Raw genomic sequence first — 23,146 nt, forward strand, 5'->3', positions numbered from 1 at the left:
GTCAGCCTGACGCACACCAGGGCTGGGACAGGAGGGGACCTGGAGGGGATGGCTTGGGGAGAGCCCAGTGGCCAAGCCAGAGCCCTGATGAGCCCAAGGCAGGGCCTCAGACTGGTGGGCCAGATCTGGGGTGCCCTGGGCCGGCTCGGGCCCCTTCCTCAACCACATTTGGCCCCCAGGCATCAGCAAGCTGTCAGAGCTCTCTGAGCCGGCTGGCCCCTGGTGAGGGGCGCACGGAGGCCCCACTCAGCCCCCGGTGCCGGGCTCTGATGAGGCTCCCGCTGGTCCTTTCCACAAGCGCTCACAGGGGCCGCCTCCTCCCCACACAGGCCGCTGGTCTGGTCATCGGCCCCCCAGCTCCCAGCCTGGGTCACTGCAGCTTTGGTCGCCTACTGCCCCTCTTGGGCTCCCAAGGACGGTGGCATGAGCACCCGAGCCTCTTTGGGGTCCTGCCTCTCCCACACTGCCTTTGCTGCCGGGAAGTACTTCCTGGTGTCCAGTCCCCACCCCCTGGCCGGCGTCCGTCCCGCCCGGCAGCGAGGCCTCCCAGAGCCTGTGCTGTGGGCTCAGGAGGAGGGCAAGGGAGCCTGCAGGTGTCTGAGTGGGGTCACAGGGTAGAGGCCACTGGAACAGGAGGGGTGTGACAGTGGGCAGGGGGACAAAGAGAACCGGCTGTGCCAGGCGGGGACAGGAAGCTGGGAGCCAGGGCGAGAGGGATGGCCATTTCCTGAGCACTGACCGCAGGCGGCTCCTCAGGGACCCCTTGTTCAATGTCACAGCACCCCCTGTGGGGTAGGAGCAGAATCAAGCCCACAGTGGGCCTCTCAGGGCCACCATCAGTGTGGGGCGCCGCGCCGACCTTCCACACCATCCCAGAGGCGTCCGTGCCCCTGCCCTGCCATCAGAGGCCCCGAGTGCCTCGGTTTCCCCGCTGTACAAGGGCCTGGGCTGGACACTGCCTCCACGGGCTCCAGGACTCTCCAACTTCATTTGGGTCTGTCCGACCCTCCCCCGCCAGGCCCAGTGCACACACAGACCCACCTCAGGCCCGGCCTCCCCCTCCCCTCCCCACCCACCCCAGGCCACCAATGGCATCCCAGATGCCAGCCACAAAAGGCACTCTGTTGTCCCGGCCGGCCCCCTGAACAGGGCCTGCCTGTGTGTCCTGGGAAGAGGCTGCCCTGGGGGAGGGGTGGCTGCGCCCCCTCGGCACCGGCAGTAGCCCAGGGGCTGGCTGGCAGGCAGGGGCCAGGAGAGCGAGCAGGAGAGGCCGCCCAGGGACAAGCAACCACCTCTGCCCGCAGCGGCCTGTCCTCCCTGCGCCGGGGGGTGGTCCTGTGAGCCCCCATGTATCCCTCCGGGGCTGTGGCAGCCTGGTCCCTGGGCAGGGAGGGGCTGCTGACATTGGTCCAGGACAACCCAGGACACAGAGGGGCCGGGAGAGCCCGGGCAGGCCTCCCTCCATGAGCACAGAAGCAGGTGGGGTGTGAGAACTTGCCCCCCCCCCCAAGCCACCAGCAGCCCCTGCTCCCAGCCTGTGCGAACCAGGCTCCCAGTGATCCCCCAGCTGACCTGCGGGGTATCCCACGCTTGCCTTGAGGAGCCCCCAGGCCAGGCCCCTGAGATGTCCCCCATCACTGTGCCCGCCAGCCCCAGCCCCTCAGGAAGCCTCCTTCCCTTGCCACCTGCCTGGGCATGGGGGTCGTGGGGGGATCCTGGCTGGAAGCCAGGCAGAACTGTGCAAGTGAAGAGAGGAAGCCCCCCTCCCCACCCGAGGGTCCGTGGCTGGGAGGGGCCCGTCCTGTGCCTGGTCTGCTCCAGGCCACCCCTACAGGCTCGTACCTGGTCCCCCCTCCCACGGAGGGCAAGGAGGTCTCGCCTCTATTTCACAAAGGAGGCCAACAGACACGCCATCACTCCGTGCCGCCCCCACTGCCCCAGGCCCCCCTGGCCTGGAACCAAGGGCCAGCTCTCTGAGGGGCCTCACCACACCTCCTCTGGCCCAGAATCCCATCACCCCAAACTGCTCCCTGAGGACACTCCGGGCACTCGGGCTCCTGGCTTTGCCTCTGTTCTGCCCTGCCCGGGGGGGCCCCGTGGCCCCTGCCCAGCACGCCTTCTTGCCCTTTGGGCCACGGGGCACGGGCCTGCCCCAGGAAGCCGCACCTGAGCCCTGCAGGCCCTCCTGGGAGTGGATGTGGCCTGCACCCCGACGCACGCATGTGCCCTCGCACACACGGGCACGTGGGGCGACGTACACCCGAGGCCGGCACGCGCACACGAGTGCAAACGTGCACACGGACTGGCTCTCCTGGGGAGCGTCCCATGTGGGGACAGCGAGAGCTTCTATCCCAGGGCTAGGGGCTCCCTGCGGGGGGGGGCGGTCATGAGGAGTGGGTCGCTCCAATTCTGAGTGTGACAGAGGTGCCTGGGCTCTCTCCTCTCTGCATCGCCGGCTCAGTGCCCGAGCGAGCCCTCCGCCCTGTGACGGGCGGAAGCCCTGCTGCCCTGCCCAGCCGGCTGCTGGCTTGCGAGTGGTGCTCCTCTCCACGCCCCCACACTAGGATCTGTGCTCCCCAGGTCCCCAGCAGGACGGGCTTGTCCAAGGTCACCTGCCCAAGGTCACGTGGAGAGGGCCAGCCGACAGCAGAAAGGTGGGAAGAAGCGGTCAGGCAGGGGCTGGGGGACACACTCCAGTCGTGGGGCTGCCCTGGGCAGAATGTGTGAGGTCCCTGGGACATTCCGGGCAGGCCTGGCCAGGCGGAGCCCACGCGGGTCCCGTGGCGAGCGCGAGGAAGGAACGCGTGGAGATCGCAACTTAGCCCACAACTGTCTCACGGAACCAAGGTCCCCTGGCTCCCGGGGTCCCTGCACCTCCTCCACAGCACCCCAGGCTGCAGCACTGATGTCCCGTCTCAGGCTCGGAGGGGCGGAGGCTCCCCCAGCTGGAGGCTGCACCCGGGGCCTCCACCACCACCCACGGGTGACCTCTGCTCTCTGTCGGGGGCAGGAGAGGAGGACAGGCAGAGGGGGAGGGGCTGGAACTCAAGGCCACCCCACCCCTCCCCCGGCTCTGGAGGGAGACCTGGACAAGGGGACCTGGCGCTCCTGAGCAGGACCATGGGGCCCCCAGATGGACCGGCTGGGGTTCTGAGGAGTATGTGTGGGTGCGGAGCACACATGCACACACGTGTGCGTGCTGTGTATGAGGGAGTGTGTGTCCCAGGACAAGTGTGTACGGATGAGGCTTTGTGGGGGGAAGGAGAGCGTGTGCACACTTGCAGTGTGAGCGGGTCTCTGGCTTGCACGTGTGTGCATGTACACGTGTGGGTGTGCGAGTTCGTGTGCTCTTGTCAAGAAGAAGGCTTCAGGAGGTGCCACCTGTGAGGCGGGAGCCAGGGACAGGTCAGGGCTCCTCTGGGACCAGCTGGGAGCAGGGGCAGCGGGCGGCGGATGGCGTGCTCTCCCGCCTGCTGAGTCCTTCTCCTTCCGTGCGTCCCCCAGGGCACTGGATGTCACCACCTCCCCTGCCCAGGCAGACCATATCCTCACCAAGACCTGCCCTTGGCATCCCCAACCTCGGCCGCGCCCTTTGCAGTGCCGGCACTCGGGGGCACTGGGCGGCAGGGCTCCCGGCCCTGAGTCACGGAGTCTCAGAGAAGCGGCTGGTCCAAAGTCACCTTGCCAAGCAGGAGGGAGCTTGGGGCCATCAACTCCCACACAGGCTCAGGGCTTAACCAGGCTTGGGGGCTAGGCACAGACTTCAACGGGTGGGGCCTGGTTCTCCCTCTGCCCCCCCATCCAGGTTGGGGGACGGTCAGTGACTGTCCCTGGGGACCCCTGCAGAGCTCCAAGGCCTCTGCCCACCGGCCCTCAGCATCTCCTTCTCAGGGACCCTCAGCCCACATCTCAGCCAAGAGTCGGCACCCCAAAACTGGCAGCCAGCCTCCCCAAACTGCCTGGGCTGGGGCCCAACTCTCGTGCCTGCCCTGAGGCCTCTCCGGGCTTCGGGAGGAGCTGGGGCTCACAGGGGTCCGTGGGCAGGAAGACAGGCGGTGGGAGCCGCACAACGATAATCGAGGTGTTAAAGGTGACAGCGGGGGGTGGGGGACAGGCAGGGACCCACAGTGTGCACTGGACATTGTCATTTGCCTAAGCCATTTTCAGGACAGACGTACGTAGCTGTTGTGTGGAAAGTCAGGGAACTGCTAAGGTTCACATGGGACAGGAGGGCCTGGGGTTTGGGGCTGACATGGACGCGCCCTGTTGTCCCCTGCCCTGCTTCTGTTCCCTGCGTTGCCACTTCTTGAGTTAACGGGCACGGGAGGGAGGATGAGCAGGACAGAGGTGCCCCTGAGCGCGCATGGTGCTTCGTCCCTGAGCTCCAGCCTTTGTCTTGCCCCGTGACACGGGGGGACGGCTGGCCCCAGCACACAGCTGAGGACACAGAGCCTGGGGAGGCTCCTCAGGGGTCCGCGCCCGGGGCTCCGCCTCCAGCCACCTCTGCAGGTCTCAGGGATCCTGGCAGAGAGTGGCCCCCCGGGGGGAGGGGTTCATGTTGCGCCCCCTGCCGCTGTGCCCACGGAGACTGTTCCCTTTGAGACCTTGTCCCCGTCGAGGAGCACTGCAGCCTGGGATGTGCCCATGTGCGGTGGGACCCAGGCCCCGGAGCGGGGGTCTTCTGTGCACACTCAACTGGGTGTCTACTCCTGTTGCACGGTGATGTGGGGGGTCTTGGGTGGGCCAGGGAGGGGGGCATTCCGTCCTGATGAATGTAGCCTGTAGAGCGGCACAGGTGGGGGCTATGGCAGCCCTTGTCGCCGGCTGGGCGCTCTGTCTCCTGTGACCCCACTGTCCACAGGGGAGCTCACCACTGCTCTGGGTGTCCATCGGGCCCAAACACCATCCCTACTGAGGACCCCATTAGTCCTCCCCCACCTGCCAGGAAGCAGCCCAAAGCCTCTAGGGCTTAGGTCGGGCCCCATTCCCTCTGAAGCTCCCACTTGCCATCCACGGTCCTTTCCAAGTCCTGTCCACGCCTCACAGCTGTCCTGTCACCTGCCACAGGGCCTTTGCACGGCTGTTCCCTTCCCTTCACCACACCCACCCACCCACCCACCCCTTCTGTGGGCCCTGGTGAACTGTCGCTTCCTGGCGAAAGCCTCTGTGGGAGCCCCACATCTGGACCCCTGCGGGCCGGCTGCTATCCCTCACCCCCTAGAGCTGATTCGTAGAGCTTGTCCAAGTGTCTTCACTCACATCCTCCGGTCAGCCTTCACTCTGGGGGCGTGGGGGTGCAACCATGCCCTTCCCATGGCCCTCACTGTGCCCCCAGGGCAAGTATACACGTGGGCACGCCCAGGTTTAGTCCGGGTGTGCCTGTGGACTGCGCATGGGGAGGCATGCGTGTTTACCTGGAAAGCACGCTCTGCCCTATGGCGCAGCGGCAGCCAGGGAGGCCGGAGGTGGGAGGATTCCAGAGGACAATGGGAGAGCGTGGGCTTGCTGGCACCAATGGGGTTAACAGCCCCCTCCAGGTTCAGGGTCTTCCTGGGGCTCCCATAGAGCTTGGCTCCCGGGGCTCACCTCCTGCCCACGGTGCACACACAGGGCCTGCCCAAGGGTGAAAGGCGGCTCAACGAAAAACGGCCATCCCGGGCATGCAGCCGGGGCGCACACTCCCGGGAGACCTGCACCGCGCCACGCACGCAGATGTGACAGTGTGCATGCCTGCACACGCATGCCGGCGGCGTGCGTGCCACACGCGTGCACAAACACGCTCGCGCGCGCCTGTGCACGGTGCACAAGGGCACGGGGGCTGGGGGAGCGGACGGACAGGTGACGGGGCCTGGCCGAGACGCCAGTGACCGGCCGGGCGGGCGGCAGAGGGCCCGGCGGGAGGGCGGGGCGGCCGGGGCTGCCCAGGATGGGGCGGGCACGGGCGGGCGCGGAGGAGACGGAAGGGGCGGGCAGGCCGGCGGGCGGGCGCGCGCGCCCTCTCCCGGCCGCCCGGGGCAGCACGCCGCCCTCTGCCACCGCCACCGCAGCCCCACGCCGGCCGCCCGGGCCCCAGCCCGGAGGTGTCCCCAGGGGGCGGGCTCGGGGGCTCCCGGACCGGCTCCGGGAGGCGGGCCCGGGCCCGGCGGGCTGGCCGGGGACGGGGTGGGGGGCGGTGGCGAGGGCGCCAAGCGAGGCCGCCTGCGTTCGGCCGCTCGCCCGGGCCTGCCGGGGCCGCCTAGGGCCGGGCCTCGCAGCCGAGTGTCTGCAGGCGCGCAGCTGCCTCGGGACCTCGCCGGCCCGGACGCCGCAGATCCAGCCCGCTGCGAGCCCACCACGCTGGATCGCGGACGAGCACCGAGGGCTTGGGCTGGAAGGGCTCTAGAGCATAACCCGCGCTCCCATTGCACGGACGCGGCCGCGGAGGCCCGAGAGGGGCCGGAGCCTGCGGACGAGGGAAGGGACTTGGAGGGCTCGGCAACTTAGCTGGGTCCCTCCTCGCCGGGGGCCCGCGGAGTGCGGCGGGAGGCCGAGGGCCTTGAATCGCCTTGTGTCCGCCCCCGCGCGGGAGCGCGGCGGGGACAGGCGTCCTTCTCCAGGATCGGAGGCAGCAAACTCCCCGCTCGAGTCCCCCGCGCCGTGCCCGTCCGCGGAGTCGCGCGCCGCGGAGGCGCATTCCTGCCGGCCTAGGGCTCGGCCCCCCGCCGCCCGGGCTCCCGGGCTCCCGGGCCGTCCCCCGCCCCTCAGATCCAGGCGCAACAAGTCTGAAAGCAGCGCCGAGGAGCAGCGAGCGAGCCGGGAAGGAAGGCACCGGGCTCGGCGCGGGGCGCTCCGGGATCCCCGAATGCGCGCAACGCCCGCCTCCGGGGACCAGGCTCGGGTGGCGGGTGCTCGGGTGACTCGGCGGGCGGCCCACATCCCCTCCCCAGGCTGCGACTCTGCGCGGGCGGGGGCGCGCTCAAGAGCCCCCGCCCCTTCCCTCGCCTGCTTGACCTTGCCGGGGTACTCAAAGCTGGACCCGGCGGCACCCGGCGTCCGGGCGCGGAGTTTCTCTGTCGCCTGCGGTCGAGGAGGGAGCGGCCCCCTCCTCGACCTCCCTCCTTGCCTCCTCGACTGCGGGGGTCGTCGGGGAATGGAAGGCTGCGGGGTTCTAGGAGACGCCATGGCCGCTTCTCCAGACCCCAAACACCATACACCGCCTCTCGGAAACAAAAAGGGACCCCAGCCTCGGGTGCTCCCCCCCACTCCACCGCCCGCGCGGCCGCTGCTCCGAGGGGGCGTGGGTTTGTGTCTGTGGGGGAGGGCACCAAGGGTCTCCTTGGGTCCCCAGGGTGGGGTGGGAGCGCACATCCCCCAGCCACCTCCCTAACACAGTACGCTAAAAAGCTCCTCTAGGGCGGGGGTGCGCGCCCCCTGCCCACCCACGCGCCTTCCGCCTTTCAACTCCTCCCGAGTTGCGGCGAAGGAATTCGTACCCCCGGCCGGGGGAATGGGACGTGATGCGAGCGCGCGAAGCCGAAGGGTGCTGAGGAGGGATGGGTTAAGGCTCGTCAGGTCCCAGCTTGGGTCCTTGCGCTCCAAGAAACTTGGAAGCCCAAAATAAAAGTGGGAAGGGTAAGGTGCCCAGCGGGCTGGGGCCTGGCTGCCAGGCTGGGCGCTCTCTCGGAGCTGCCTGGGAAGTGACCCAGCAGGAGCCGCCGAAGCTCGGCGGAGGGACCGGGGCTCCGAGCCGCAGCCTCGGTCTAGCTCTCCCGGCCGCCTGGCTCCACGGCGGTTCTCCTCTGTGCCGCCCGTTCTGAGGCAGGCCGGAGGCGCGCTCTGCCTGCCCAGGGGGCCACGGGGACCCGGGGACAGGGCGCCTGTTCGTGCCCAGAGCCCCCAGCCTCCCCGGGAGGGGGGCAGTGCTCATTCCTCGAGGCAGCTACGCGCAGCTCCCGGAGAGCGAGGCGGCGGCGGAGGGCCGGCGGCCTCTGCCCGCTGGGGATGGGGACCGAGGAGTACCCGACTCCTGGCCTCGCTGCTTCGCGCGGAGAGGGCGCAGGGCCGACCTAAAGTTCGGAGCGGCTTATCCGCACGGCCTGTCCGAGCGAGTGGAAAAGACGACGAGAACGGAAGGAGCCAGGTCGTGTGTGTGTGGGGGTGGTGGTGGGCGCTAGGGTGGCCCTCGGCGGATTCAGGGGGAAGAGAACCTCCGGGGGTCTCCAAAGCCAGTGCCTGGTCTATGGGTGAGGGCTGAGACGGCGGCTTCTCGTGCTTGCCTGGGGGCTCTGCGTGGGGGGAGGACATCTCCGGCCCCTACAATGTCTGTAGGGGGCTCCTGAAGGGAAGGGGGACACACTGGGGTGTCTCTCCTTTACCTACCTGGGTCTATGCGTGGCTGTGGGGGGTTACATCTGGGGCTCCCAAAGACCCCTGCCATCATCTGTATGTGCTGGGGACACAACGGGAACGCCTTCTCCAGCCTGCCCTGGGTCTGTGCATGTGATGGGGAGCGGATGCCTTCCCCAGCCCCGGCTGCCAGCCTGGCCAGGCTGCGTGTGTGCACTCGGGGGAGGTGAGCAGCGCCAAGGAGCTCTGCCGCGGCCAGGGTCGCCCCCTCCTCAGCCTGCCCGGCAGAGCGCTCAGAGACCTGCCGGATTCCGTGGCTGCCGCTGGAGGAGGCAGGGGGCTGGGGGTGGGGGGGTCCAAACTCCCGAGCTCTGAGCGCAAACCTCGGAGCTGCGAAGCCCCAAACGGCGAAGTTAAGAAGTCCGGGCGCCTGCCCCTCCCCCGACCCCCTCCCACCCTCGCTGCGACCCTCTCGCCGCGCCCCCAGCCCCCAATTCCCAGCCAAAGCCTTCCTTACCTTCCCCAGTAGTGGCGGCTCCGCCAGCGAAGACTTGATCCGGCGAGTTGCAAATCCCCAGGAGCGCCCCGCGTCGCCGGCGGCCGAGCCCGGAGCCCGACCCGAGCGGAGGGGGGGGCTCCTCCTGCCGCCGCCGCCCCCGGCCCGCTCCAGGCCTAGCCGGACGCACCCCGGGGTGCCCCCGCCGGCGCACGCAGGCCCCCTCCCCCTCCCCCCGCCTGCTGGATCCCCCCAGGCGCCGGGGGGTCCGGATGCCCGGGCTGCAGGCGATGCGGGGCGCGCGGGCCCGGGCCCGGCCAGGACGCGGCGCGGCCGCCTGTGCTCCCGGCTCGCCGGCTCCGCGCTCGCTCCGCCGGGGCCGCCGCCAACGCCGCGCCCGCCGCCGCCGCCTGCGCCCGCCGCTCCCTCTCCGGCCGCCGCCGCTCCGCTCCTCTCGCCTGCCCCGCTCTTCTCGCCTTTTTTCCCCTTCCTGAGGGGGGGGCGAGCCGAGCTGAGCCGGGGGCGGGGCGGCGAGGGGAGGAGGAGGAGGAGGCCGAGGACGGGGAGAAGGAGGAGAGAGAGAGGCGAGCTGCTTCCCCCCACCGGGCTGCCGGCGCTCCCCAATCTCTCGCTCTCTGAAACTGGATCCCGAATCGGGAGCCAGAGACTGCATTACGGATTACATCAGGCTTATAGAGCTTCCAGATCACACATTAGAGGGGAGCGCGAGCGGGGGGCGGGGTGTGGGGGAGGGGAGAGAGATGGGGGGGACGGATCAAATGCATACAGGCGCGCACGCCAAGGAGAGCCCAGCTCCTGCCCCATGCAGCAGGAAAGCCAAGAGTTGGGTCTCTGTTCTCTGTCTCTTCCAGGAACCGAGGAGTGGCTGTCCACTGGCTGGTTGGTGGATGGATGGGTGGATGGATGGATGGACGGACGGATGGATGGACGGATGGACGGACGGATGGAAGGAGGGAAGGAAGTTACAGGGTGTTGTGCGGAGAAACTAGAGGCCCACGGAAGGATGGGTGAGGCAAGCGGTGCAGAGGAAGGAGGTGTGCCGGAGGGTAGATGGACGGATCTGAAGCCAGGGAGATGGGTGGGTGTTGGATGAAGAATAGAGGGTGGGTGTGTGGACGGAGGAGAGGCCCGTGAGGACGGACCGGCTAGCCGGGTACGGAGCCTGATGAGCAGCCGAGAGCGGAGGGAGGGCCGGAGACGGTGGCCTGTGGCGGAGGGCAGGGGACGCTGGGTTGGATGGAAGGAGCAGTGAGTTCTGGGCAGGTGGTAGAGCCACCCTAGAGGATGAGAGGGGGGAGGGGGAAGGCAGGGCCGACTTGTTCCCTGGGGCTGGGTTCCTCCACTGTCTCCTTGGGGGGGCTCGGAGGAAGTGCCACGGGAGGCGCCTAGGACAAGAGCCCAGAGGAGCGGGGCTGAAAGGAAAGGTGCAGCCCCCGGCACCCTGTGCGGCTGTCCTCACTCTGTCCTCCTCCTCCATCCCTTCTCCTTTGACTTGGTGACAGTGGGACATCCCAGTTCCATATTTGGATTTTGTTTTTCCATACACTGGTGGCGACGCCCCTTTAGCTGCTTTATCTCACATCCTAAAGTGTCCATAACCCCTCCTCTTCTGAGACCTGTACCCAGAGCCCCACAGGGGGCCTCTCTAGAGTGAAATCCAGAGTCTTGGAGGACTCAGGGAAATTACTTCAAGGTTCTTTTCTACTCGGATGCCACTGCCTCGCAGGTCCTCGCTCCTTCTGCACAACTTGTGGTCCACTCTGAATGCAAGATCCTTTTCAGCTCTGCCTGAATACCTGATAAGTTGCACACGCGTCACCATAGCAGTCCACGTACACTTCCGCTGTTCAAGCCCAACATCTGGTCCAACTGTCCGCTCTTCTCGGCAGACACAGTGAGAGACTCTGTCACTGTCACGTCACACATCAATGCACAGTCCTCGTCATCATCCACCCTTGTGCCGCTCTCCCTGTGATCGTCACCATACCCCCACCCAGAGCCCTGATATCCCCATCACAGCCAACACCATCACAGGCCCTGGGGGGCGGCGGGGGGCAACTTGAGTCCGCCTGGCTCCTGGCTCTCTGGTCGTCTCAGCAGATGGAGTCTGTCCAAACCAGACCCTCTCCCGAGGCCAACTTGGGGCCCAAAGCTCTAGGGGCGTCCTGAGGGGCTGGTCAGACCGGCCAGGGGAGACGAAGACCACGAGGCAGGGGAGGGTCCTCCCCAGGACAACCTTCAGACACCCTTAAGGGTCCCTTCCCTCCTGAGGGACCGAGCCCCCTTCCCCAAGTCTCTGAGCTGGGAGAGATGGAGGCAGTGCGGAGGGGGGCTGCCTCTGAGCGCCCCCTCCCTGCCCCACCCCCACACCTGCCCACCCTTCCCACCTCTGCTGGGTCCTTCCTGCAGCTGCTTGGCCTTGCCGTCCTGCGGCACCAGCAGCCCGTGGCCACCAGGGGGCCTGGGACATGCGGCTGCGAGGCAGCGCCGGTGCTCAGGCTGCTCTGAGTCAGGGTTTCAGCCGCTTCCCCACCCGCCCTTCTCCCTGCCGCTCCCACCGCCCTGCTCTGGGTCTCGGCTTGGGGTTCCCAGGGCGAGGCGGCGCCCCCTTGCACTGGGGCTTCTCAGCAGGGCCAGGCCATGCCTCTCCCCTCGTGGGCGCTCCTCGCCTCCCTCCCCGACCTGCCCCTTTTAGAAAATGGACCCCTTGTCCAGATCGCGACCCAGAATCCAGAGAGGTCCCGCACCTGCAGGCAGAGCGGGCCCAGGACCCCGCCTGCCCCTCCCCGAGGAGAAAAACGAGTCAACCCGAAGATCCGGTGTCGTCTCTGCCCGCTGCTCCCGCCCGGCTCTCGGCGGGTGGCTTGAAATAAAGACCCTGGCCCTCACCCCATCACAGCGCCGTGTCTAACCCTGTTACTGCGCGAGCACCTTGGCTGGACAGTTCTGAAGGCTTCTTGGGGCCCAGACACTCCCAGATTCTAGACCTCTGAGCCGAGCGAGGGCCCCTTTCCCAGAGATTCACGACCAATTCATACCCGGCAACCCTTCCACCTTGACCTTCGACCCTCACTGCTCACACCCAAAACTGGAGGCCTGGCCACAGCCTGAAGAAACCCAGGATGGGCTCAGTCTGGCAGGTTGAAATGGATGGTCCTCAGCTGGGCCAAACTTACCCAGCTGGAAACCAGGCTCTAGAACCTCCTTGTACAAACCCAGAGGGAGTATGGGGCTGGGCACCTTAAAGCCCTCGTCATGGTCCTTCACAGCCCCAACCACAGCGATTGAATCCGCTGTGCCTTCTAAATGACTTGGAACTCACTGATCACTGAGCTTGGTCACACACTGACCCTGACCAAGATCACATACTGAGCCCTGATCCTGGTCTCGCTCTGAGCCCTGATCCTGGTCACACACTGAATCCTGACCTTGATCACAAAGTGAGCCCTGAACCTGGCCACACCCTGAACCCTGATCCCAGTCACACATTGAGCCCTGACCCTCATCACACCCTGAACTCTGACCCTGGTCACCCTGTGAGCTCTGATCCTGGTCACACTCTGGACCCTGATGCTGGTGACATGCTAAGCCTGTTTCCGTGGCAGGCTTAGTTGCTAGGCTGAGCATAAACTCTAAGGCATTCCTCAGGAATGCCAAACAGGAACGTTCCAGGGGCTGGGGGACACCAGGACAGAGCAGCGGAAATGCACCTTCAAGTCCTGCCTATTTCCAGGCATTTTCATGCAGGACTGTCCCATTCTCAGAGCTAGCAGAGAGGGCTCGGGGAAGGGGGCTATTTGAGGTCAGGCTGGGCATCGGGATGGTCTAGAAAGGACGGTGTCCCCACCCTGCCTTCATGCACAGAGGTGGAGAGAGAGCACTCAGCGTCAGGGAACCTTTTCCAGGGTCTTCAGAGCGCACCGGGTGCAGGGAAGGTGGCGGCCGCACAGGATTTCCAGCCTAGGCCGTCCCAGGGTCCTCCAACTCGTCAGTGAACTCTGCAAGCGGGAGGCAGGAGGGTGAGGGGTGGGGGCTGAGCGCGGTGAGTAATTAGCTGATTCACACGCGCGCACGATAATTAATTGTGGATGCAACAAGCCGCAATTAGCCTCCCAGTCAGGACAGACGGGCCCGCAGCGCGGCTCCGCAGAAACGAGGCCCCGCCCCATGGCCTCGCGCGCCCCACCCCTTCCCACCTCCCGCGCCGCCCCCAGTGCCTCCTGGCCGGAGATCGCGAGCGAGGGACGGACCCCCAGACACCCGCGGAGGAGCAGCTGCGGGGAGGGAGGACCAAGAGCGCAGAGGTTCTCCGCTCCTCCGGGAGGGCCCTCCTCCTCCCAGAAGCCCTCACTTCCCTGTCAGCAGGCAAGGCCCCTTCCAGACGCAGAACATACCGGGGGAGGGGGTCCTCCCTGGTTCCTCTGCCCGCAGGTCCTGCTCTCGCCTGGGCCCAGAGGAGGACCGTGAGCAGACCCTCCACTGACGAATGACTCCGCGTGGGGGCCAGAGCAGGCCTGGGGTAATGGGCAATCGTCCCGCGGGTCCCGCGCGGATGTGCCGCCGGGCTCTGACCCTCTGACATTCCAGGGTCCCTTGTACACGCCTAGGCCAGGGCCAGATGCTCACATGATTCAGGCCGGAGGCTCCCCGGAGGCAGAGTTCCTGGGCCGGGAGGTGCCAAGAGACCCGCCATTCCTCGAATCCAGCAAGCAGCCCCCCTTTTGGTTCCAGGCTCTGTCGTGGAGCGGGTGAGGGGCTGCGCAGCTCCTCTCCCCTCCCCACACTGGGGGCTCCGGGCGACAGTGGGGCGTCCTGCAGGCGGGCTGACTGAACAGGGTTCTGTCCTGATCGCTCTGTTTCTAGCTGTGTGACCTCAGGCGAGTTACTGACCCCTCTGTGCCCGCTCCACCTGCAAACTGGGGATGATGATGGCACCCACCCGTGTGGTCTTCGTGGGGCTACACCGGGAAGTGGCTTCATGCAGCCCAGCGCAGATGGTGAATACCAGGGGAGGTGGCCCCCAGGCTCCTTTTCTTTGGTGTTGAACTTCCTGGCCCCGCCCAGCTCGGGGCCCCATCCTGCCTCCCCTGCACTGACTCGGCCCAGCCCACGGGATGGGACCCCCTTCTTCCAGCCCCTCTGGGTCAGCAGGCATGAGTGCTGCCCACGGCGCTGTCCCCCTTCTGGCCCTGGTGCCCTGCCTTGTCCCCCTCCAGCCCCACCCAGGAGTTTCCAGGGGCCCCCATGAACACCCGCAGCACGGTGCCTGGCCCGGCGGGCTCGTGTCTGAGCGGGCGGCTGGCCGTGGGCCGGAACCCAGGCCGGCAGGGCAGGAATGCAGGACAGGGCGCCCTGTACAACCCTGAGTGTTAGAGTCCCCTCACCAGAGCCCTGTCCGGGCCCGTGTCTGACCCTCTCACTGCCTGTGTGGGCCCCAGAGAAGGCCAGGCCGTCTTGACACAGCAGTCCCCCCGTCACAGATCTGAGGGCTCACCCGCGCCTCGAAGGACAAAGGTCCCTTCAGCCTGGCACCTGCTTGCTCCCAAGGATGGCGTCGGACCCTGGGGGGCACCGGGGTGTGGGCGCTCAGAAGTGAGATGTGCTTCTTGAGAGCCGGCCCCGCTGGCTGGGAGAGAGGCAGTGGACAGGGCAGAGGTGAAGAGAGAAGGACCAGAGGGAGTGCGGCCGGGACGTGGCCGGTCCACTTTGCCGAGCTCACCTGGGTGGCCACAGCTGCCCTTGTCCAGGCTGGGCAACATGACTTCTCTGTGTTCCGCAGGAAGGGCTCAGAGAGGTGAAGGCTCGGGCCACGGCCACACAGCGCGTCCTCATCAGCCTAGACCCAGGCAGGCTGTGGGGGGCGGCGGGGGTGGGGGACACTCGGGACCAAGTGCTTGGCAGCCTGTCCGCTCCCAGCCCCAGGAAAGCCTGTCCAGATGCTAGACAGGGGGCTGGGCTGCTGGGACCCTGGTTGTTCCCTGCGCGGCCAGACCCCCGCGTTCTCCTGACCGTGGTGCTGACACCGAGTCCTGGCCTTCTCCGGGGGAGCAGCGTGGTGGGGCCTGTGGGAATGCCTGTAAGCCCGGCGGCCCTGCGCACTCCTCGGGCACCCCTGACCTGGCCCTGTCCTCCTTGGGGAGGAGCTGGCTGGGGAGTTTTAGGCTATTTCCAACCACTGGTTCTCACAACTCTCACTGAGAGCTGTGAGAACCAGGTGCGAATGGCGGGTTTTCCTAACACCCGGTGGGGGGTATGGGGCGGTGGCAGAAGAGATGCGGGTCAGGGAGGGGTGCAGGGGCACCAGCGGCATGACCGGCCCATGCGGCCACTGTACTGCGGGCCCCCTGGGGCGGGAGGCCAGCAGGGGAACCCCTGGGGCCACAGAGGCCCCCACGGATGGTGAAGCCTGGCTGTACGTCCTCCTGGCACTTGCTCGGCCACTCTGCTGGAGGAAGAGGCTTCCCTGATTCCACTGATTCCCTGATTCCAGCCACGAGGCACGGTGCCTTCCAAAGCTGGAGAACCTGCAGCTCAGAGAGGTGATGTGCTTGCCCAAGGTCACATGGCCAGGGCGAGGACGGCCTCTGAATCCTTCACTCCGTCCAGGCTGGGCCCTCGAGTCAAAGACCTGTTCTTGAAAGGGGGTCTTTGAGACTGACAGGTCGGAAGGGAAGGGGAGGGAGTGGCCCCGGGCCAGGAACCGCCCTGGACCCTTCCCAAGCACTGTTTCCAATCCTCACAGTGTCCTGCTGGAGCCCAGGCTGGTCCCGTGACGGCCTGGATCCCTCACCACAGACCGAGCCCTGGTCTCGGTCCCATGCTGATCCTGATTCCCGATCACAGACTGAGCTCTGATCTCTCGTCACCGGCTGAGCCCCGATCCTGGGCATGCGCTGATCTCTGATGCATAATCACCGACTGAGTCCTACCCTCTAGCACCCTGGTCACTTCCTGAGGACAAGTGTCATTAGCAGTCACAGTGCATTTTCTTCAAGCCCCAGGGTGCAGGGTGAGGCCCCAGGGTGCAGCTCCCCTGCCCACTCACAGGAGGGCCCTCTGCCTCGGGCAGGGCAAAGAACGCTCATGGGATCTGACCCCAAGGGCAGGCCCCTCCTCACCTGGGCCCCAGTATTTTCGCAGGTTCAAGGAGAACTGGATCAAATACCAGGGCTGTGAGGGTGGCCTCTGGGGCCTCCATGGCCTGCCCTCCAGCGGTGGCTGGCACCCTTCTGCAGGCAGGCGCGACCCCCCGACTCTCACGGCTTCAATGCCTTAAGTGGCTCTCCATTTCCTGCCGGGAAGCCCCAAACCAAAGCCAGTCTGAGGCCTGTCCTGGTCCACCCGGCTGTCCCTCCTGCCTCGTCCCAAGCATTCCCTCTTCACCCCTCCTGCCGGGCCCTCCCGTCTGAGCCGGGTTCTTCCCTGCTCTCCCAAGTCCCTTCCCGATGTGTCCTCTGTCTGGACATCCTCTCCCTGTGGACCATGTGCCCCGCGGGGAGGATTCCTGTCTTTCCCTGAGGGGAGGGTGACTCGCTGCCCAGTGCTCCCACGTCCCTCTGCCTACTCAACCATTGTCTGGGGTGGGGACACTGCGGGGTAGAATGGGGGGTCCCCTCTTGTTTCTCTCTGTCCCCAAAGCCATTGAGGGAGACCGAGTCCAGGGCCTGCCCAGGTGCCCGGGGAGAGCGGGAGAAGGGAAGAGAGGAGGGAGTGGCTCCGCACACAAGGGACAGGCGCTGGTGTCTAAGACAATGAAAGGAAGCCTGCGTCTCTGTGAAGACACGCTGAAATTCTGTGGAGCCAAGACTTGGCCAGAGCGGCGGTCAGCGAGTCCTCCGTGCGGTGCCGGCGCCTCTGAGCCTTCCCTCTCCGCCTCCCGCAGCCTTGTCTCTCCCACACGTTCTGCGCCGGAGGCAGGAGGCAGCACACTCCACGCCAGGCGGGGCCGCTCTATGTTCCTTTGTATATTGTTTGCCTTCCAGTCAAAAGTGGAAGCAATCTGGCAGCTCCCGGGGTTGTTTTCGGGGACTGTGGCCCTCCCTCATGCGGCAGTGTGTGGTGCTGGGAGGGGGCTGAGAGGCGAGCATGACCGGGACTGGACTTTACATGCTGCTAATAATGTATAACGTTTGTTCCGCGCTTCAAAATTTACATGACACCTGCAAATATCTCCAGTTATTTCACTGGTGGTGGTGATGGTGGTGATGGTGGTGATGATGGTGGTGGTGGTGGTGATGGTGGTGGTAATGGTGGTGGTGATGGTGGTGATGATGGTGGTGGTGATGGTGGTGATGGTGGTGATGATGGTGGTGGTGATGGTGGTGGTGATGATGGTGGTGGTGATGGTGGTGATGGTGGTGGTAATGGTGGTGGTTATGGTGGTGATGATGGCGGTGGTGATGGTGGTGATGGTGGTGATGATGGCGGTGGTGATGGTGGTGATGGTGGTGATGATGGTGGTGGTGATGGTGGTGGTAATGGTGGTGATGATGGTGGTGGTGATGGTGGTGGTGATGATGGTGGTGATGGTGGTGATGATGGTGGTGGTGATAGTGGTGATGGTGGTGATGATGGTGGTGATGGTGGTGATGATGGTGGTGGTGATGGTGGTGGTGATGATGGTGGTGGTGGTGATGATGGTGGTGGTGATGATGGTGATGGTGGTGATGATGGTGGTGGTGATGGTGGTGATGGTGGTGGTGATGGTGGTGATGGTGGTGATGATGATGGTGGTGATGGTGGTGATGATGGTGGTGATGGTGGTGATGGTGGTGATGATGATGGTGGTAATGGTGCTAATGGTGGTGGTGATGGTGGTGGTGATGGTGGTGATGATGATGGTGATGATGGTGGGGGTGATGGTGATGATGGTGGTGGTGATGATGGTGGTGATGATGGTGGTCATGGTGGTGATGATTGTGGTGGTGATGGTGATGGAGGTGATGGTGGAAATTATGACGGTGATGGTGGTGGAGGTGTTGGTGATGGTGGTGGAGGTGGTGGAAGTATTGGTGGTTTTTGTGATGTTGAAGAGCATGGGTCTGCCTCGTTTGGAAGACTCATGGAGCCCAGAACAAGAGACTATATGGGTCTCTCCTCCATGCCCCTGGAGCCAGGGGCTGGATTATTTAATGCTGATGTCCTTCTGCCTATGGTTCGTCAACTGTCTCCTTTTCTAGTCTGCAGCTCTGAGTGGGTGTCTCTGTCTCAGTGCTGTCCCCACATCCTGTCCTCCCAGATAACACCTTTCTGGTGTGCTGTCTCCCAGTGCTCAGGTGATGTGGCCAGGGGCATCCTAATTTCTGCATCTATCCCACAGTTAGCTGAGGGATGGGCTGCTGGGCTTCCTTACTTGGTCACTGTCTGATGAATGGAGACCAAAATGAGTCCAGATGTGGAAATATGATAAGGCAAGGGGAGGAGTGCCCTCGACCCCCAAGAGCCCTCCATTGCTCTGCAGCCCTCTTCCCCACCTCTGCCTTCCCCATGTCCCAGCGCCAGGCAGACACCCACTGCTGCCTCCCACAGCCCCCACGCTAGAGGCAGGATCTGCAGGACCCTCAGAGCTCTGTCTGTCTCATGTTCACTGCTGGACTGTGAGCACATGCTCTTGGTTCCATGGTGTGCCTGCATGTATATACACACATGGGCACAAACACATGCACACACCAAGCCCACCGACATCCACATAATCATACATACTCATAAATGCACGCACTGAGTCTACAGGACCCAGAGCACACAGCCACGCTAAGTGGAGCCAGACTGAACATCTCTTCTCCTGAACCTGGGACCCTGTTCCCTCGCTGTGCTCCACTTGGCCTTTAGTGCCACCTGAGCTTCTGCGGGTACCCAAAATGGACATCACCAGCTGGTGCATGTGCACTCCCGGGAATACACTCACTTCTGTGTGAGGTGGAGCCGGGCTGATGGGGCAACTCTGTGCATCCTCGGCCTCACTGCGTGCATCCACCCCCTCACTGTGTGCGTCCTCGGCCTCACTGTGTATAATACCACATCAAGGACAGGCCCCAATATCTTCATTCAATCTTCTGTCCTGACCCCATTCCCAAAGCCCCCAGGTGTCACCTAAATTAGAGGAGACTTTGTCTCGACTGAGAGCAATGGCTGGCATGTGCAGGCAAGATTTGCATGCTCTCTCCATCCCAAGCCATGGATAACAACCTCCTGTGTCCTCTTAGGTGTGTGGGGTGGCTCCTCTGGGGTGTGCACCTGGAAACAGAGGTACACAGGTCAAAGGGCAGGCACAGCTTGCTGTCCAATGTGGATGAGGGGCACCAGCTGTCACTGTGCTTGATCTTGTAGCTGGTCTGGCCTGGGGGGGGGGGTGTCCAGGATGAACATCATGTGGTTTTCTGGTGTCTCCCTCTGTTTCTCAGATATTCGTATTGACCCTGGAGGCAGAGGGGAAGAGGGGTAGGGGCAGGGGCAGGTCAGCTGGGACAGGTCAGTGGAAAGAACCTGGAGAGGCTGGCAGACGCGTTGCACAGAGCTGCTGAAGTGGCAGAGACAGCTGGCCCGTGGAGGCTGGACCGCAGTCTGCGTACAGTCCGGGTTCAGGTCTCCGCCATGGGCACCTGCATGAGTGGCATCCAGGCCCCTAGGAGACACCCTGAGGCCTGGGGGCTTGTCTTCACGCCCACTGTCCCCAGCCCTAAGCACAGTGAGCCTTCCTGATGCCAGAGCTCGTCCCCCCGCTGTCTCCTTTCTCAGGCCCCAGGTTCCGAATCCTCTCCCTGCGGGCAGACACACTGGGATCACTGACTCAGTGGACAGATGGATGGACGAGCGAGTGGACAGAGCAGGTGGACTTCATTAGGAGGCACGGTGCTCAGTAACTCTGGGAAGTTCAAGTCACATTCAATCAACAAGCTACAGAAGAGCGGACGCCTGGCTGGGGACAGAGTGGGGCTCTTGCCTCTCTGTCCTCACGGGCACCCTTACCCCGATGAGACCCGGTGACAGGTCAGACGCAGCCCTCACCTCTCGACCCTGGCCCACCCATGGAGCACCTAGCCAGGGCCTGGAGCTCAGAGGGCAAGGGAGAAAGCAGCCCCAGTTCAGTTGCACGGATGGCAATGTAGGGAGAGCTGGTGGCCTCCAGGGAGTTAGCAGTGGCCTCTGGTGGTCTGAGAGGAGCCCAGCAAAGGGGCTGAAAGGCTGGGAATCAGTACTATGAAGCCCAGGAAGGGGCAGCTCTCACCTGCCTGGGGGGCCCTGGAGAGAGTGTGTGAGAACCGTGACCCTGGCTGACTTCTGCGGAGCCAAAAGCCTCCCGTGGGATTCCGCGTTGGCGTCCAGTGGGCTCTCTCCAGGAAAGGACACTGCTGGGGCCGTGACCCCGCCTGCCCGCCCCGGGCCTGCCTCCTGGGGCTCTCCCCGCCCAGCCCGCTGGCAGGACCGTGGGAGGCTGGTGCGTCTGATGGCCCCGAGTGTGACTCAGCCAGAGCCGCGCGCCAGTGAGTGGCAGAACGTTGCCTGCTGGATTAAATTAGGCGCCTCAAAATTAAAAATACATATTTATGTTAACCGGTCGGGGTGTTCGGAGAGAGGAAAGGGAGGGGATGAAATATTACAAATGAGATGATTAAGGCGGCAGAGGAGGGCGTGCTGGAATGGGAACCAGGGGGGTGAGTCGCGGGTTCCCCGTGCCGTGCCAAGTTAGACGAGAAAAAAGAGTGAGATGCGGAGACAAAAAATAAATAAACAGGCAACAAACCCAAAGCCAGCCGGTCGAGAGGGTTCCATCAGTGTTCCTTCAGGGAATTAGCGGAGGGGAAGGGCAGCTGCGAGCGGCCTGGGACCAGGAGCCCCATGGGGCCGGGGGGCAGCGGGTGGAACCACCCCGGGCCAGGCACTGCGGCGGGTGGGGGGTGAGTAGCAGCGCTGGCCCATCAGAGTCAGGGTCACCTCGTGTATGGCGCAGAGGAGAGCCCGCGCTGGTCCCGCGAGGTCGAGGGCCAGGTGGTGCCGGGCCGCAGCTGTGTCGCACAGATGCCAGCTGGAGAGACACGCTGCGGGCCACTAGGTGCCGGTGTCCCCGTGCCCTGATGTGTGACGTGACAGCACGGAGGACGTCACTGGTGGTGCTGGGACCGGCAGGGTTAGGGTTAGGGTTAGTGGGAGGATGACACGGCACGAAGGAGCCAGCGAGGTGGGGGGGAAGGCGGCATCAGGGCCAGGCGGATGCTGGCGTCCAGCCGGGGGTGGAGCGCCGGGGCAGGTTCAGACCCCAGCTTGGTCCCTAAAAGTCCTGGGGCTTCGGGCCCATCCCATCTCTACTCTGATGTCTGTGTTCCTTGGGGTCACGTCTTGCCAACAGAATATTCCCTGAGGACCAGAGGTGGGCAGAGTGTGGCTGGGGGGGATGACCTGCCAGAGTTAGTGAAGTGGGGAAGGCCTTGGGCTGGGCTGGGGTCCCCACGCGGCCTGGCATGGGGGGGGTGTCCGTCCAGCGCCCACCCCAGCCAGGCCCGTGTCGAGTCCCACTCCCTGAATGGGGTGCAGGAAGGGAGGGGGCCTGGGGCATGCCCCCCAAGGGTGTCTATAGAGACATCTCACTGGGGGGATGTGTCCTTAAGGTGATGGTCGTGGCACACATCCCAACCCCCACACCCCAGGACCACGCAGCGTCGTGCGTTCCCACCCTCCTCGGAGTGGGACGGGCAGGCCATGTGGGTCATAGATGGGGTCATGGCTGTGGAACTTGTCCCCCCGGGCTGACCTCCTCAGTGCCCACGGCCACCGGAGCCCTCCTAGCCCCGTATTTAGATGGCGTGAACAGCTGTTCCCCAAACCCTGAGAAGGTGGGGGAGCTGTTTCCCAATACATCGATGAGGAAAGACACAAGGCCTTCTCCGTTCTTCCTCCCCTCCCTGGCTCCGAACAGGAACAGGAGTCGCATGACAGGCCCCAGGCCTGGGGCGAAGGCGCTTCTCCTTAGCCACCAGCCCCCACAGCTCGCTCCTCCCGGGTCTGGACTCATCTCGGCCATGAGCAGTGTCTGGGTTTCCTGCAAGGGAAGGGGCCTGGCTGGCGGCAACCCCCACCCCCGCTTACTCTCGCTGTGGTCCCCTGGGACCTGCTCCCCCCCAGAGCCAAGAGGGGGGTGGGGCAGCCACCTCAGAGCATCTCGGGCTTTGCCATGCCAACCACCACACCTGCGGAGCCTCTTCTTAGACGTCTGGGGGGTAGGCAGTTCCCAGCATTAGGCAAGGTGGGGCTGGAGCCCTGCTGACAGAAGGCCTTCCAGTGTCCCACTGGCCTTTCCCCTTCTGCCTTCCTAGGAGTCCCAGGAGGGAACGGGACATCCGTTTCACAGATGAGCTGTTTGTACCTGAGGCTCTGGCTCGGCTCAACAGGGCAGAGCAGCAGGGAGCTGGAGCCGCAGACTGTGGCCATTGCCCAGAGCTGCGTCCACGTCAGGTATGGGTGGGGCGGAGGGTCAGGGCTGGGGCGCCTCTCCGGTCTGGCTGGGCCCTGGCTCTCCCTGGGTCCCCACCCGAGTGCCTCCATCACTGCTGAACCTGGGGGTGGAGGAGATGCCTCTGTGTGTACCCCACGTGTGCCTGTGTGTATAAACATGTACCCGAGCACATACATGTGTATAAGGAAGTACATGTAGCCACGTACACGCCCACGTGCAGCACATCCATGTGCATGTGTGTATCTAGGTGCACACACATGCACACGCACACACCCACATCCACGACGGCCATGTGCATGTGTGCGTGTGTGTGTATCTGAGTGTGCGCACATGCACACATGTACGTGTATGTGCATGCAGACACACACGCCCACGTGACCATGCCCGTGTGCATGTGTGCACACCTGTGTATCTGGGTATATGCACGTGCAACATGTATGCATCTGTGCACGCAGATGCACCCACGCTCACGTGCACCACGCCCTGTGCATGCACGTGCGTGTGTGTATCTGGGTGTGTCACACGCACATATGTACATATGTGTGCACGTAGACATGTATACGCCCATGTGCACCAACCCGTGTGCATGCGTTGCGTATCTGGGTGTGCACACACGCACACATGAATATATGTGCACGCAGACACACTCACGCCCACGTTCACACACCTGTGTGAATGTGCGTGTGTGTGATCTGGGTGTGCACACATGCACAGGTGTACATATATTTGCACCTGGACATGTCCACGTGCACCACACTTGTGTGCATGTGTGCACACGCGTGTATCTGGGTTGCACACACATGTACATATATGTGCACCTGAACACACACATGCTCATGTGTACCACACCTATGTGC

The 23,146-nt window shown here is 64.5% G+C and overlaps 1 protein-coding gene across 4 annotated transcripts in view; it reads right to left on the reverse strand.

Annotated features, from left to right (window-relative positions):
• The window catches only part of ADGRB1 (adhesion G protein-coupled receptor B1), a 75,728-nt gene extending 66,687 nt beyond the window's left edge, over positions 1-9,041 (reverse strand). For all 4 annotated transcript variants that reach the window (XM_059168692.1, XM_059168691.1, XM_059168690.1 and 1 more), the window contains exon 1: positions 8,843-9,041. The gene's annotated coding sequence lies outside the window, so the exon portion shown is untranslated. The remainder of the gene's footprint in view (positions 1-8,842) is intronic.
• Positions 9,042-23,146: the final 14,105 nt, after the last annotated feature.

The sequence above is a fragment of the Mustela lutreola genome, chromosome 3 (genome assembly GCF_030435805.1).
Source record: "Mustela lutreola isolate mMusLut2 chromosome 3, mMusLut2.pri, whole genome shotgun sequence".
NCBI lineage: Eukaryota > Metazoa > Chordata > Mammalia > Carnivora > Mustelidae > Mustela > Mustela lutreola.